Genomic DNA, 16,583 nt, shown 5'->3' with positions numbered 1-16,583 from the left:
CAACTTTAAGGGCGTTCAAATGGTCAGTGGATAGGCATATGGATAACTTTGGAATAGTTAAGGTTAGAGGGACATTAGATTCATTCCACTGGTCGGTGCAACATCAAGGGCTGGAGGGCCTGTACTGTGCTGTAATGTTCTATGTTCTATGTTGTATGAAAGAGGAAGACTTAATGTTCCTTGAACCATACTGTAGAACTGATTTCCATTCATTTAGCTTGGGGAAGCAATCAGATGAAGATATTTGGGATGGAATATCGCAGTATCCATCAGTGGATGGAACAAATGTCTTGAATGAAATGAGCAGTCTCCTTCTCAGACCCTTGTTTTCTTTGAAGCTGTGTGCAACCCAAGGCAGAAATTCCTATTCTTGTCGCATTGAGACAATCACAAATAACAAAAACGGTGCACTAATTGTTAACAATGTTAAGTTTCACAATTGCTAACTGTCAGCTTTCCACCCATCAGCCTGCGGCCATCAGCCTCAATTATTCCTCAATTATAAATCATTATCAGGCCTGCAGGTTGGGATGCTGGATACATTATACATGCAGAAGCATCCTAATTAAAATTAATCTCAGTACTTTGACTCTTTGTTAAAGCCATGAAATGCTCATGCTGAGATATTCAATGACAAATCAATTGAAATATCACATGCCTTGGATGAATGCAGCTCCCACCACACCAAAAAAAACCCCAAACCATCCAGAACAAAGTAATCCAACGTAATTGCGTAGTTGGTCTAAGATTTTATGATGGCATTTTATCCTGATGTTCTTAACAAATGGGCAGAAGCCAGAGATGTGTCCAATTGTTTCTGTGACTGCTTCACATGATTGGCAGGTTTCCATGGCGAAGAGCCTTTCTCTTCTTAGAGACGCCCTCATGGGGTACAGGTTGCACTATAGGAGCAAAGTTTGATTGACACCCCCTCCACTACTTTAACCACTCACTCCCTCCACCACCGACACATTGGGTGGGATTTTACGGCCTCGCTCATCCCAGAACCATAAAATCCCATCCCAGGGTCAACGGACCTTCTCATTGCCCGCCCCCCTCGCCCACTCCGATTCCTGTGGCAGGCGATGCATTAAAATTCCAGCCATTGCGTCCGCACGGGGAAATGAGTTTCCAAGAGGAATTTGAACAACCTGACAAAAATGCCCACCGTGCAGTTAAGAGTGCAGAAACTGAAGAGCAGGTCACTGCTGTGTGTAACTCTGGGGAAAAACCATGCGCCGATTAGAAATATTCGGGGCGATTCTCCCAAAAGTGCTGAATTATGAGAAAACTGTTCTAGAGTATGACTGTTTTTCCAATGCAACTTTAGACCTGAATGTCCGCACTCTGTGCACTGCAGAGATCCCAGTCGTGAATATCATTAAAAACCTGGAGGCGGGGAGGGGGCTGCCAAGCCTATTTGCCCTGGGGTCTGACGGTTCTGGAACTCTGCGCGTGTGCAGGAGCCATAATCTGTCAGTCTTCCCATTTGCTGGCCAGCTCAATCACTGGCCAGCCCGGGACCCCCTCAGCGCTGCCCCTCCGCCCCCCCCCCCCCCCCCCCACCCCCCAACCCCCCGTCAGCCCAATCATGGCCCCCACGACGATTCCCGGGCCAACCCTGACCCTCCCTGCCCCAGAGCACCCTGATGTACAGCCCGCCCACCCCAGCAGTGGCAATAGCCCATCAGCCCGGCAGACCCCATTCTGTGCTGCCCCCCCCCCCCACCCCTCACCGCGGGTCAGAACCACCTCCCCCTCCCCAGGAGGCAGATTGCCACCCCCCCGTCAGACAACCTCACCCCCAGCCTGCCCCGATCGCTGTCTTCCCTCCAGCCTAGACCGATTTGCAATATAGCGTGGCAGCGGCAACCCCCCCAACCCCCCCCTTGGACACTGCCCACAATAGGCCCTGCCCCCTTGGCACTACCCGATGCTGAGGTGCTCCCTCGGCATGGGCAGTTTACCTCTTGGGCAGTTGCAGGGGACACAGGCTGGCACTGCCAGGGTGCCCATGCCCAGAGGGCACCACGCCCACCGCCTGACCCCCCTGGTGGTGGGTGGGGCCCTGATTGCACCCCTCGCTTCACTCCAGCAGGGTTTACCGCTAGTTCCCCAAATGTGGGGAGCTACTCCAAACCCCGGTGGAATGAAGTACTACTGGCAGGTTTGGAGATGCTAACAGGCCCGGCAAATTCTGTTCCGGGCCCGGTAATCACATGCAAAATAGATGTTAAGTATATGTTAAACATATTCAAATGACTTGCCTTGCTTTCCGCCGGATTCTGCACGTTCCCGGCGGCGCCATTTTCTTCTGGTTGGGAGATGTGCGCGGGTCATAAAAGCTCACGGGAAACCCACAAAATGGTGGACGCGCACATTTCCCGACCCGACCCTCCAGAAAAATTATGAGTTGCAATGGGAGAATCGGACCCATTGTTTCTTTTGTCAATTCCTTTGGACATTTCTCTTTACCAGAAATAAAAATATTGAAAATGGAGAGGGAAAAGGCTGTTTGGCTGAGAGCCGAACATTGCCCAATTGGCTAAAGAGTCTTTTGCTTTCCAATTGGTGCAAGAAGACAGAACAAATACCAGCTGACTCAAGAGCAGCTTCTTCCCTGCTGCCATCAGACCTTTGAATGAAGTAAATTATATTAAAATAATCTTTATCTTCACCCTATGGGACTTAATGGGATTGAGGGTTATAGATAGGCCTGGTAGGTAGGGATATGATCAGCGCAACTTGTGGGCCGAAGGGCCTGTTTGTGCTGTAGTTTTCTATGTCCTATGTTCTATCTGCGACTGCGACACACTCTATTGGGTGAGGTAATGGCCTAGTGGTATTGCTGCTGGACTAATAATCCAGAAACTTCGCGTTCAAATTCTGCCTCAGTAGATGGTGGAATTTGAATTCTATTTTAAAAAATATGTCATTAAGAAATTACTGATGACCATGAAAGCATGGCAGAACAAAATGTGCTGAGGACCTGGAAAATTTGCAGAGGGGTATAGATAGTTTAACTGAGTGGACAAGGGTCTGGCAGATGGAATACAATGTTGGGAAATGTGAGTTCATCCATTTTGGCAGGAATAACAGCAAAATGGACTATTATTTAAACAGTAAAGAATTGCAGCACGCTGCTGTGCAGAGGGAGCTGAGTGTCCTTGTGCATGAATCACAAACATTGCATTGGTTTGCAGATGCAGCAGATAATTAAGAAGGCAAATGGAATATTGTTCTTCATTTCTAGAGGAATTTAAAAACAGGGAGGTTATGTTGCAGCTGTATAAGGTTTTGCTGAGGCCACATCTGGAGTATTGTGTACAGTTTTTGTCCCCTTACTTGAGAAAGGATATACTGGCACTGGAGGGGGTGCAGAGGAGATTCACTAGGTTGATTCCAGAGTTGAGATAGTTGCCTTGTGAAGAGAGACTGAGTAGACTGGGGCTATACTCATTGGAATTCAGAAGAATGAGGGGAGATCTTACAGAAACATAAAAGATTATGAAGGGAATAGATAAGATAGAAGCAGGGAAGTTGTTTCTACTGGTGTGTGAAAATAGAACTAGGGGGCATAGCCTCAAAATAAGGGGAAGCAAATTTAGGGCTGAGTTGAGGAGGCACTTCTTCACCCAAAGGGTTGTAAATGTGTGGAATTCCCTGCTCAATGAAGCAGTTGAGGCTAACTCATTGAATATTTTCAAGGCAAGGATAGATAAATTTTTGAACAGTGAAGGAATTAAGGATTATAGTGAGCAGGGGGTAAGTGGAGCTGAGTCCATGAAAAGATCAGCCATGATCTTATTGAATGGCAGAGAAGGCTTGAGGGGTCTGTTCTTATGTTCTTATATTCACTGACAATTGTCAGAAAAACCTACCTGGTTCATTAATGTCTTTCAGGGGAGGAGATCTTCCATCCTTACCTGGTCTGGCTAACATGTGACTCCAGGCCACAGCAATATGGTTGACTTCCAACTGCCATTGGGCAACCAAGGATGGACATTAAATGCTGGCCAGCCAGCAATGCCCATGTCCCATGATCGAATAAAAATAAGAATAATTATTTTCTGCACCCTCTTCTCTCCTAATCCCCTATGTTCTCAATGAACAGTATGTTTTGTCTGTACAGTGCACAAGAAAGAATACTTTTCACTGTATAGCAATACATGAGACAATTATAAATCAAATCAAAAAGAGGAGAGTGTTTGATATGAGGTCAGTGTTTACAGGAGAGTGTGTGATATCAGGGCAGTTATTTTAGAAGAGTATGTGCTATAGTGCAGTGTTTACAGGAGAATGTCTGATATCAGGGCAGTGTTTACAGGAGAGTGTGTGATACTGCAGTGTTTACAGGTGAGTATGTGATATCAGGACAGTGATTACAGGAGAGTGTGTGATCATAGATCAGAGAATAGAACCCTACAGTGCACAAAGAGGCCTTTTGGCCCATCAAGTCTGCACCAAACACAATCCCACCCAGGCCCTACCCCCATATCCCTACATATTATGCCCACTAATCCCACTAACCTGTGCATCCCTGGATACTAAGGGACAATTTCTTAGCATGGCCAATCAACCTAACCCGCGCATCTTTGGACTGTGGGAGGAAACCGGAATACCCGGAGGAAACCCACACAGACACGAGGAGAATGTGCAAACTCCACACAGACAGTGACCCGAGCCGGGAATTGAACCTAGGACCCTGGAGCCGTGAAGCAGCAGTGCTAACCACTGTGTTACCGTGCCGCCCAATTACAGATATTACAGGTATCACAGATGACAAATATAACTGGGATGACTAAACCCTGGCCTGTCCATCTTGAGCAGTGTAATATCTGTGAGAATAGATTGGGGAAGAGGGAGGGAGCCTGATTTTCAACTTTTGAATGTCTGTTGGTTCTTACGTTATTCATTGTTCTGTGTGTCAGGAGATGTCCAGCTTTACCATCCGAGTTCTCCTCTGCACCATAATCCTCGCTGCTATTGTAGCAGAAGACAACCTGCAATCACTGGACAGGTAATATGAGAGATTTGGAGCCATTATAGTTTCCTGTGATTCCTCTGTGCTTTATGATGATGCTGACTTAGTTTGGCATCAAATTCACACACATGGGAAGGTTAAATGAATGTAATGCAAAGAAAAACAAGCTAATAATCAGAGATTGGCTATTGCTCGTTTCTCATCATTGGCTCCAGTTGAAGTTCTTGATTGAGCTTTGGACATTGTCTCAGGGGGAAATCATCATTTGGAGAAGCCTTGTATCCCAGGCATTGTCTGCCTTTGCAGTGCACTGGCAAATATCCCTTACTAGAATGGGAAGAGCAGCAGAGGACACAGTCTTGGCCAAAATTTATTACTTGTGGAACATTAAAAGACTCAATTTGCTGTTCATTTTTTGCACTGCTATTTGTACTAGCTTGCTGAGCACAATTGGCTGCTGTGTTTACCACATTACAACAGAATTTATATTATAGAAACAGATCATTAGGCCCAGCTAGGCCAATGTTAATTCTCAACATTAACCTTTTCTCACCCTTTTTCATCTCATCCCTATCAGCATAATCTTTTATTTCTTTTTCCCTTGTAACGTTATCCAGTTTTCACTTAAATGTACTTCACAGCACCAGGGTTTGATTCCCAGTTTGGATCACTGTCTGTGCAGAGTCTGCTCATTCTCCCTGTGTCAGCGTGGGTTCTCTCCGGATGCTCTGGTTTCCTCCCACAGTGGTTAGGTGCATTGGCCACGCTAAATTCTCCCTCAGTGTACCCAAACAGGTGCTGGAGACTAGAAGATTTTCACAGTATCTTCATTGCAGTATTAATGTAAGCCTACTTGTGACACTAGTAAATAAATAAATTATGCTATTCACCTTAACCGCTCCCTGTGGTGGCAACTTCTACATTCTCACCACATGCTCTCCTGATTATCATATATTTCTAGGTTTTAGTCTCCGCCGCAGGGTTGAAACTTGGGGGAATGCGATTTTCCCAAAAGTGCTGAATTGGTGGGAAAACTGTTCAAGTTTAGTCAGTTCAGCTTCACACTTGAATCTCCCCCACTCTGTGCACTGCAGAGGTTACAATTGTGAATCTCATTAAAAACCCAGGGAGGCAAGGCCTTATTCATGCTGGAGTCAGACAGTTCTGGAACCCTCCACGTGCGCAGTGGCCCCGATCTGGCAGTCTCCCCATTTGCCCCCCCCAGCCCGGGATCTTGCAGTGCTGCACCCCTCAACAGCCCAATCACGGCCTCTTACAGCAATTCCTCAGCCAGCCCTGAACACCTCCCCCCACCCTGGAGTGTCCTGCTGTCCAGCCCCCGCATCCAGCAGTGGTGGTCCCCCCACCCCAGCAGATTCCCCTCCCCCTTGCTGACCACCCCCTCCTCCTCCCCCCCCAGGGGGGGGGGGGTGGTCAGACCACCGAAGGTAAACCCCCCTCCTGGCAGACCACCCCCCCCTCAAGTCTGCCCCGATTGCTGGCCTCCCTCCAGCCCAGACAGATCCCATGCAGAGTTGCAGTAGACCTCCCCCTCACCCCCACTGATCACCCCTAAGCCACACCCACATTAGGCCCCACTCCCTTGGCTTCGCTCCTGATGGGCAGTGCCATTGTGCCCCCTGGGCATTGGCACTTTGCCCCTTGGGCAGTGCTGAGGGCACTGGGGGGGGGGGGGTGGCGGGGTGGTGGCCTGATTGTCCCCCCCCCCCCCGCTTCATTCCAGCGGAGTCTCTGGCTAGTTCCCCGAAGGTGGGGAGCCATTCAAAATCCTGCCGGAATGAAGTACTCCTAGTGGCGTGGGAGATTTAATCAGGACCGGAAAGTTCCCGAAAATGAAATGTAAAATACACTTAAAAGACATTGAAAAAAGATTCAAATTACTTACCTGTCTTCCGGCTGGTTGCCAGTGTGGTCTGGACTCCGACTGTTCTCCGGCTCTGGGAGATGCGTGTGTTCCCGGCACATGTGCAAATCCCGGAAAAAGCCCAGCAGTGCGCATCTCTCAGCCTGACCCTCCAGAAAAGTTGTGAGTCGCGATGGGAGAATTGCTCCCATCTTCTCTATGTTTGCTCTAAACAAACTCCTTTTGGTAATCCTAAAAACCTTTCAGTTCATTTCGCTCTTTTCTACAAGTAAGACTCCCAATCCATTCTGCCATTCCTATTCTAGTGTTACCCTTGTGAAATCTTACTTGCTCCTTTTCCGGGGTAACTTTAATCCTTTTTGCTCTCTGGAGAGAATGGTTGCTAAACCTTGAGCCGCTTGTAAAGTGTCCTGAGACTGTGGAAGTCACTGAATACAGGCCTGACCTTTTATTTCCAGCTGTCAATCCAGAGGTTAATCTTTGAACATTGGTAACACGTTCCTGGGACAGTGAGCTGTGTGCTGTCATCCAGCAGACCATTTCATTGTGCCTGTGTGACACTCCAACTCCCTCTATTGGTAGGCACTGGGGAGAGGGTGGGAACAAGGTTTGTCAGGATTCATTCATCTGTGCCTGACTAGACACACTCACACTTGTTATAGCTTCATAGGCGACAGTCATGACTCAGGCATAAAATCGCCTTGTCTCTTTTTCTTCTTTTGCCAGAAGGAAAGACTAAAGAATTAGGATGTGTTTCTACAGTAACCATCAATTTCCAATGTGTCACTATAAAGCTTCATCAACGGATCATAGAATCCCTACAGTGCAGAAGGAGGCCATTCGGCCCATCAAGTCTGTACCGACCACAATCCTACCCGGGGCCCTATTCCCGTAATCCCATACTAGGGTCAATTTAGCATAGCCAATCCACCTAAACCACACATCTTTGGCCTGTGGGAGGAAACCAGACCGCCAGAGGAAACCCACGCAGACATGAGGAAAATGTGCACGAGGCCGGAATTTTACCTGGATCCCTGGCTCTGTGAGGCAGCAGTGCTAACCACTGTGCCACCGTGCCACTCTTGCTAATTGATAAGAAAGTTTTTGACAACAGTAGAAGTTAGTGGAGCTCATGGCATGGCTGATTTGTTTCCTCCCTCTCCCTGGATTGCGTAAAAACGTGCCCATTCTGCAACTTTCAATTGTTTATTCATAACATCCAGAGTCCACCCATTGGGCAAGATTTTACAGTCCCCCCCCCCCCCCAACCCCCCCCCACCACCCCCTCACCCTGTCCCGGGAACACAAATTCCCACTGAGGTCAACCGGCCGTTTGCTTGCCTGTCAAGTTATCCGTCCTGCCCATAGTATTAATCCAGAAACTCAGCTAATGTTCTGGGGACCTGAGTTCGAATCCCACCAAGGCAGGTGTGGAATTTGAATTCAATAATAAAAATCGGGAATTAAGAAACTACTGATGACCATGAAACCATTGTTGATTGTCGGGGAAAACCCATCTGGTTCGCTCATGTCTTTTAGGGAAGGAAATCCTTACCTTGTCTTGCTCACATGTGAGTCCAGAACCACAGCAATGTGGTTGACACTGAACTGTCCTCAGGCAACTAGGGATGGGCAATAAATGCTGGCCAACCAGTATCGCCCATGTCCCATGAGCAAGTAAAAGAAATGAACAATGTTGGTAGGCAGGACTGCAGGATTTAGGTCAATCTATCGATTGTAGGGGTTAAGTGAATATTTAGTGGCAGTCACCATTTCTGAAATGCGTCCAAAACATTCCAGCTCAGCAGGTATCATGGATGGACAATAAATTCAATAAACACACACCTGAAGGAGGAAAAAATAACTTTGGAAAGTCAGGAGGGAATGGAGCAAGACTGGATGTATCGTGACATTAGATGCAATATCTCCATCTAGATGATTTGTTGAATTAATTCTTTCGTGGGATGTGGGCATCACTAACCAGGATTGCACTTATTACCTATCCCTAATGCTGAGCTTGGAATTTCAGAATCAACCACATTACTGTGGAGCTGGAATCAGATGTAGGCTAGACCAGATGAGGGTAGCAGATTTCCCACCCTGATGGACATTAGTGAAAAGTCAGCAGGAAGCAAGCTTTCAGTTCCAGGTTTATGTATGAATTGAACTTTCATTTCAGCAGCTGCCATTGTGGGATTTGAACCCACATGCCAAGAACATTAGCCCAGGCCACTGGAACACTTGCCTAGCAATATTACCACTCTGCCATCTTCTCCCCACTCCATCCATGTTGGATGTAGCTAGCTCCTCCTGCTATTCCCCTAATTGTCAGGGCAACTATCTTTCACTTGACCGAGTGTTCCATCACCAACAGGTAGAAATGCAACCAACGGATTGTGGTGACAATTGTTTTCAATATGTCTTCTTTCTGACAGGGATAAGAAACATGTCGATGGAGATTTCACCCATGAGTATAGCACCTATCGAAAACAGAAAACTGTTAAGAAATATCTGGACGAAGTGTTGAATGATACGCAGTCTCGTTAAATCTAAGCAGCCTAGTGAGGCCAGCAGATGCAGTTTTCAAGATTCCAGTAAGTAAGCGAACAGTTTTGAGAGGAACTGCTCCTTCAGTGACAAAGCAGCTCTCTCACTGTCCTCCTCAGAGATCGCAACAGCAAGTTTTGTGTCATTTGCAAATTTTGAAATTGTATCCTGTACACCCAAGTCTAGGTCACTGATGCATATCAAGAGAAACTTGCGTATCATTACATTCAATCCTTTGCTTATCTATCTCGGTCTTAAAAATATTCAAAACTACTTCTTCTATTGCCTTTTTGAGTAAGAGAGTTCCAAAGACCTGCGACCTGCTGAGAGAAAAAATTTCTTCTCATCCATTACTTAAATGAGTGACTCCTTATTTTGAAACTGTGGCTCCTAGTTCTAGATTCTTGCACAGGAGGAAACATTCACCCTGCCAAGGCCCCTCAGAATCTTTCAGAATTCAATCAAGTTGCCTCTTACTCTCCTAAAATCCAGCCGTTACAAATCTAGCCTGTCCAACCTCTCCATAGAATCCTTACAGTACAGAAGAAGGTTGTTCGGTCCATTGAGTTTGCACTGACTTGCCAAGAGAGCACCTTAGCATGGCCAATTCACCTAGCCTGCATATCTTTGGACAGTGGGAGGAAACCAGAGCAACTGAAGAAAACCCATGCAGACACAAGGAGAATGTGCAAACTCCACATAGTCACTCAAGGCTGGAATTGAACCTGGGTCATTGGTGTTGTGAGGCAGCAATGCTAACCACTGTGCCCCGTGCCACCCAACAACCTTCCCATTCCAGGTATTAGTCTGGTGAACTGCCTCCAACTTATTTACATCTGTTCACAAATATGGAGGCCAATACTGCATACAGTAGTGCGGATGTGGCCCTATATAACTGAAGCTTTTGCATTTAATACTTTTATATTCAATTCCCCTTACAACAATCAATAACATTCTATTAGCTTTCTAATTACTTGCTGCAACTTTGAAGTTCATGCACGAGAAAATCCTGATCCCCCTCCTAAGAACTCCACAACCTCTCAACATTTGGATAATACATTGCCTTTTTATTCTTCCTCCCAAAATGGACCATTGCACATTTTTCCAAATTATACTCCATTCACCAGACCTTTGCACATGCACTTAACCCATCTACATCCCCTTGCAGCTTCACTTATGTTCCCCCCATCTTTATGTCATCAGCAAATTTAGCCACGAGTCCCTTAATCCAACACATTTATATAAACTATAAAATGCTGTGTGTCCTCAGTTGCATTATCTCAGAAATCTGTACCAATTGCCCCATTTATCATTGCCCCTCTCAACAGTCAGATACACACACAATTTCTTGCCCAATGTTCTGTACTGCAACTGCGGCTAAAATAACCTTCCACTGGTTCCAACACTCAATTGTCACTGCTGTTCCCACATCTGACAAACTCCTTTCCAATTTTCAGTCTTCTCATGCACAACTCCCAGAGATCTCAGACCCAGGAATTCCCTCCCATATGACAATAAGAAATCAGAGCAGGAATAGAGCCTCCTCCACCATTTAATAAGGTCATGGTTGATCTAAACACTCATTTTTCTGCCTTCTCTCTGTTATCCTTAATTCCCTTAGGGATTAAAAATCTATTGATTTCTGCCTTAAGAATGTTTAAGGACTCAGCCTCCATATATTTCTGAGGTAAATAATTCCAAAGATTGACGATTTGAGAAAATAAATTCTTCCTCAAATATGTTTGAAATGAGCACCCCCTTGTTCTGCGACTATGTCCTCTGGTCCTATGCTCTTCCAAGGGGCAATCATCCTCCCAATTTACTGTGTCTAATCCACTAAGAGTCTTGTAAGTTTCAATCTAATTCTTATGAACAGCAAGAAATACAGACTGAATCTGTTTAATCTTTCCTCATATAGCAGTCCCTCCATACCTGGGCTCCTCCTAGTACACCTCCTCTGTACAGCCTCCAATGATAATCTATGTTTTCTTAAATAAGGGGATCAAATCTGGACACAGTATTTTAAGTGTGGCCTCACTAGTACCTTGTGCAGTTGCAGCGACACCTCTTTACTTTTATACTACAACCTCCTTGAAATAAAAGTCAACATTCAATTTGCCTTCCCTATTGCCTTCTGCACCTATATACCAGCTTCCTGGGTTTCATGAACAAGGACCTTGTTGCAATCTGCAGTCTCTCTCCATTTAAGTAATAAACTGACTTCTCATTCTTTCTTCCAAAATGAGCAATCTCACATTTTCCCACATTAAATCCCCATAGTCAATTTTCTGCCCATTCATCTGGCCTGTCAATATCTCTCTGTAAACTATTTATATCCTCCTTACAACCTGCCTTCCTTCCAACCCTTTATGTCATCCACAGATTTGGCCACAGTACACTTTTCCTGCAAATCAGTAATACATATTGTGAAGAGTTGTGGCCCAGCACTGATCCGTGTGGCACTCCACTGGCCACTGCCCTCCAATGGATGAAAAGGGATTGGTTTAGGTTAGAGGGTCATTGCTTTTTAATTGGTCGGCGCAACATCGTGGGCCGAAGGGCCTGTTCTGCGCTGTAATGTTCTATATTCTATGTTCTAACCTGAGAAAGACCCCTTTTTCACTATTCACTGCTCCCAATCAGTTAGCCAAATCCCTATCCATGCCAGTCACCACACCCCGATGCCTGTTCGGGTATACTGAGAGAGAATTTAGCATGGCCAATGCACCGAACCAGCACGTCTTTCAGACTGTGGGAGAAAACTGGATCACCTGGAGGAAATCCATGCAGACAACATGCAGACTCCTCACAGGCAGTGACCCAAGCCGGGAATCGAACCTGGGTCCCTGGTACTGTGAGGCAACAGTGCTAACCACTGTGCCACTGTGCAAGGATACATTAGGGTCTTTATCCTTGGATTCAGCCCACTCAACGCAAGACACTTCAGTGATTAAAAACTGGGAGACAATGGGCTCATCTCTTCTTCCCTTGTGAGCGATTAAAGGATCTTGTACATAGATTTTGAACTTTCCCTGAGGCAGAAGCCCATGAATGAACACCAAGATTGCTGGACTGTTTCTGTGTTTTATGTTCATTGTTGTTACAAAGGGGGACAACTCTAAAGCATTTTCTTCATTTCTCCACAGATTATAGATGCGACTGAGAGAAATAGATCGGCTGCTTGGTGTGTCTCTATACCCTGCTTTCACATGATGATCGGAGATATGAAATCAGAATGCTCAAGTTAACAACGATTAATCATTCCTGAATCTTGTTTGGAGTTGTTAATTTCTCTGTCTGTTTCAAGGCCAATCATTCATTCTTAATCATTTTATTTGCTGCATGCGAAACAACAGATCTTTTGAAAGCTGAGTTTAATTTGATTCTTTAATATTTAATTAATATTGCCATTCAGCTGGATACTTCTGTATACCAGGAATTTTCTTTTTCTTAGAGGGTGGTGGGGGCCTGGAATGCACTGCCAAGTAGGGTGATGGAGGCGGACACGCTGGGTTCACTTAAGACTGGTCTGGATAATCACATGAGCAGACTGGGAATGGAGGGATACAAACGAATGGTTTAGTTGGACCAATGAGCGGCGCAGGCTTGGAGGGCTGAAGGGCTTGTCTCCTATGCTGTATTGTTCTTTGTTCTTTGTTCTTTGTTCCCGCTGAATGCAAACAATGAAATAAAAATTGAACTATTGTTTGCAGAAGTTGTTTGGTTTCTGATTTGTAGCAAGTGCCGAGTTTAGCACATTATAATAGCGACCATGAGATGGGACAATAACCAGTCTGGGATCTGGGATTGTTTTCACATATTTTGTAGAAGGAATACTTATTTTCAAATTCCAAATGATTCAACATTAACAGAATTCTCAAAACATTGAGGATCACAATAGTAGCCTAGATTATGCACAGGACCTCACACCCAGAAATCTGTACCCGTTTTCCACTTACCAAACATGTTCCGATTATTAGCCCTGATGCCTCTGGACATTCCCGATTAACTTCCACAGTACACCTTCTAATGTCCACATTTGGGCAAGGTGATGGCCTATTGGTATTAGTGCTAGACTATGCTCTGGGGACCCGTGTTTGGATCCCACCACGGCAGCTGGTGAAGTTTGAATTCAAATAAAAATGATCTGGAATTAAGATCATAAAACCATTGTCGATTGTCGGAAAAACCCATCGGGTTCACTATTGTCCTCTAGGGAAGGAGATCTGGCGTCCTTACCTGGTCTGGCTTGCATGTGACTCCAGAGCCACAGCAATGTGGTTAACTCTTAACTGCCCTCTGAAATGACCTAGCAAGCCACTCAGTTGTATCAATCGCTCAAGGAGGCAGCTCGCTACCACTTCTCAAGGGCAACTAGGGATAAATGCTGGCCAGCCAGCGATGACAATGTTCCATGAATGAAGGAATAAATTTATTTGTAATGACAACTCCTCACGTAAACATATTACACTGTAATTACACTCTCCTTTCACTGGTTGCTCAAGAATTTATAATGGGAAAATATAAAATAAGCTCAATATAGGGCAGATGTATTGCTATCAGAAACCACAATGTATTCTGCCTGTTTTTCAATAATGCGTATGGGGCAGGCAGGTCAGTAATGCAGTGGCATTTCAGAAATGGAGTTGTGTGGAGAAGAGGTAAAACTGGGCACCTTCACAATATGTAAGAAGATGATTCCAGGTCTATGGATGGCATTGGTGTGCTGCTGCATGGAGATGAGAAAGAGCAGTTAGATAAGAACATAAGAACTAGGGGGATTTCTGACGCCTCGAGCCTGCTCCGCCATTCAATAAGATTATGGCTGATCTTTTTGTGGACTCAGCTCCACTTACCCGTCTACTCACCATAACCTTTAATTCTTTTACCATTCAAAAATTAATCTATCCGTGCCTTAAAAATATTCAATGCGGTAGCCTCAAAGACTTCAGCAGGCAGGGAATTCCACAGATTCACAACTATTTGAGTGAAGAAGTTCCTCCTCAACTCAGTCTGCTCCCCCTTATTTTGAGGCCATGCTTTCTAGCCCTAGTTTCACCCGCCAGTGGAAACAACCTCCCTGCTTCTACCTTATCTATTCCCTTCATAATCTTATATGTTTCTATAAGATCTCCCCTCAGTCTTCTGAATTCCAATGAGTATAGCCCCAGTCTACTCAGTTTCTCCTCATAAGCCAACACTCTCAACCCTGGAAGCAACCAAGTGAATCTCCTCTGCACCCCCTCCAGTGCCAGTATATCCTTTCTCAAGTAAGTAGAACTCGTGACGTTGGAAGCACAGAAACAGCAACAACATTTTCATTGACATAGCATCATTAAAGAACAAAGAACAAAATCAGCCCAGGAAACAGGCCCTTTGGCCCAACGAGCCTGCGCCACCATCTCAACACCACCAGTCCCACTCTCCACCCACGACCCCTGTCTAATGTTTTATGGCCATCCAGATTGAGGGAAACTGATTTAGGGACAATTTATTCCTGCCAATCAGCCGAACAGCACATCTTTGGGGTGTGGGAGGAAATCGGAGCACCCGGAGAAAACCCACGCAAGCACGGGGAGAATGCGCAAACTCCCACAGACACCGGCCCAAATCCATGTGTCTGCACAGCAATCAGCAATAGTCACTGAGCTGTCGTCTTGCCCAGTATCTTGTCCAGTTTAGGCATACACTAACGACATGAAGCACTAGGCCAATCTCGAACAACCAAGAGCAGCCCAAGTACGACCCATCGCGTGTATGCCCCCCATTGGACATGAGGTGGACCGACTTAAAACCTGTGAATGAAAAGAGAAAAAACATTATTATCATACCATACCCATTTACATTACCCGGGACGCCCCAATGCTAATGACCCTTATTTAAAACAATCTCCTATATCCACCCATCTCCAACCCCAGTCATGTGCCTGTCTAAGTTACTCTTAAATGACTCTAGCGTGTTTGCCTCCACCATCTTACTTGGCAGAGCATTCCATACCCCCACGACCCTCTGTGTGAAAAACCTCCCTCTAATATCTGTGTTGTACCTCTACCCCCTCACCTTAAGTCCATGGCCCCTTATCCTACGTGTCTCTATCATAGGAAATAGCTTAACACAGCAAAAAGTCACAAAGTGCTTCACAGGAGCATTACAATGCAAAGCATTCTTACAAAATGACACATATAGGATCCTGAGGAGACATGATAGGGTGGACAATGTAAGGATGTTTTCTCTTGTGTGATAAACTAGAGCAAGGGTCACAGCTTAAAAATAAAGCACCTTAAAGACAGAGACAAGCAGAGCTTATTTCTCACAAATCTTTGAAACTCACTTCCCCAGAGAGTAGTGAATGCAGGATTTTGTCGAGACATCCAACAGATATAAGGGGCCAAATAGTCTATTCTGCTCCTAATTTACATATTTGCTTTGATCTTATGTATGCACATTGCGGAGATTTGACCATAATTGGGAATTGAGCATTTCAGGATACTTGACTTTAAGTTTTAAGCTTGTTATTTATTGGTATCACAAGTAGGCTTACATTAACACTGCAATGAAGTTACTGTGAAAATCCCCTTGTCGCTGCACTCTGGCCAATGCATCTAACCTGCACATCTTTCAGACTGTTGGAGGAAACCGGGATATCCAGAGGAAACCCATGCAGACATGGGAGGAATGCGCAGACTCCGCTTAGACAGTGACCCAAGCTGGGAATCAAACCCTGGTCCCTGGTGCTATGAGTCAACTGTGCCACTGTGTTGCCCTTTAGAACAGATAGACAAAATGGGACAGGAAGAGATGTCACATAAGAACAAAGGAACATAAGAAATAGGAGCAGGAGTAGGCCATCTAGCCCCTCGAGCCTGTCCCACCATTCAGTAAGATCATGACTGATCTGATAATGGTTCAGTTCCACTTACTTGCCTGCTCCCCGTAACCCTTAATTCCCTTATTGATCAGAAATCTATCTATCCATGACTTAAACGCATTTAATGAGGTAGCATCCACTGCTTCAATGGGCAGAGAATTCCAAAGATTCACTACCCTCTGGGAGAAGAAGTTCCTCCTCAACTCTGTTCTAAATTGACTCCCCCTTATTTTGAGGCTGTGCCCCCTAGTTCTTGTTTCCATTTTAAGTGGAAATAACTCTCTGCTTCTACCCTGTCT

General features: G+C 45.4%; 1 long non-coding RNA gene across 1 annotated transcript; it reads left to right on the top strand.

Annotated features, from left to right (window-relative positions):
* Positions 1-4,929: 4,929 nt before the first annotated feature.
* Positions 4,930-12,941, top strand: LOC145343780 (uncharacterized). The gene is made up of 3 exons (XR_013886796.1): positions 4,930-5,020; positions 9,305-9,463; positions 12,563-12,941. It is a non-coding gene; the product is annotated as an uncharacterized LOC145343780 (long non-coding RNA).
* Positions 12,942-16,583: the final 3,642 nt, after the last annotated feature.

The sequence above is a fragment of the Carcharhinus amblyrhynchos genome, chromosome 6, assembly GCF_965287045.1.
Source record: "Carcharhinus amblyrhynchos chromosome 6, sCarAmb.v2.hapA, whole genome shotgun sequence".
Classification (NCBI taxonomy): Eukaryota; Metazoa; Chordata; class Chondrichthyes; order Carcharhiniformes; family Carcharhinidae; genus Carcharhinus; species Carcharhinus amblyrhynchos.
Note: the sequence above shows the minus strand (reverse complement) of the source record. Positions and strands in the feature narration are given on the sequence as shown.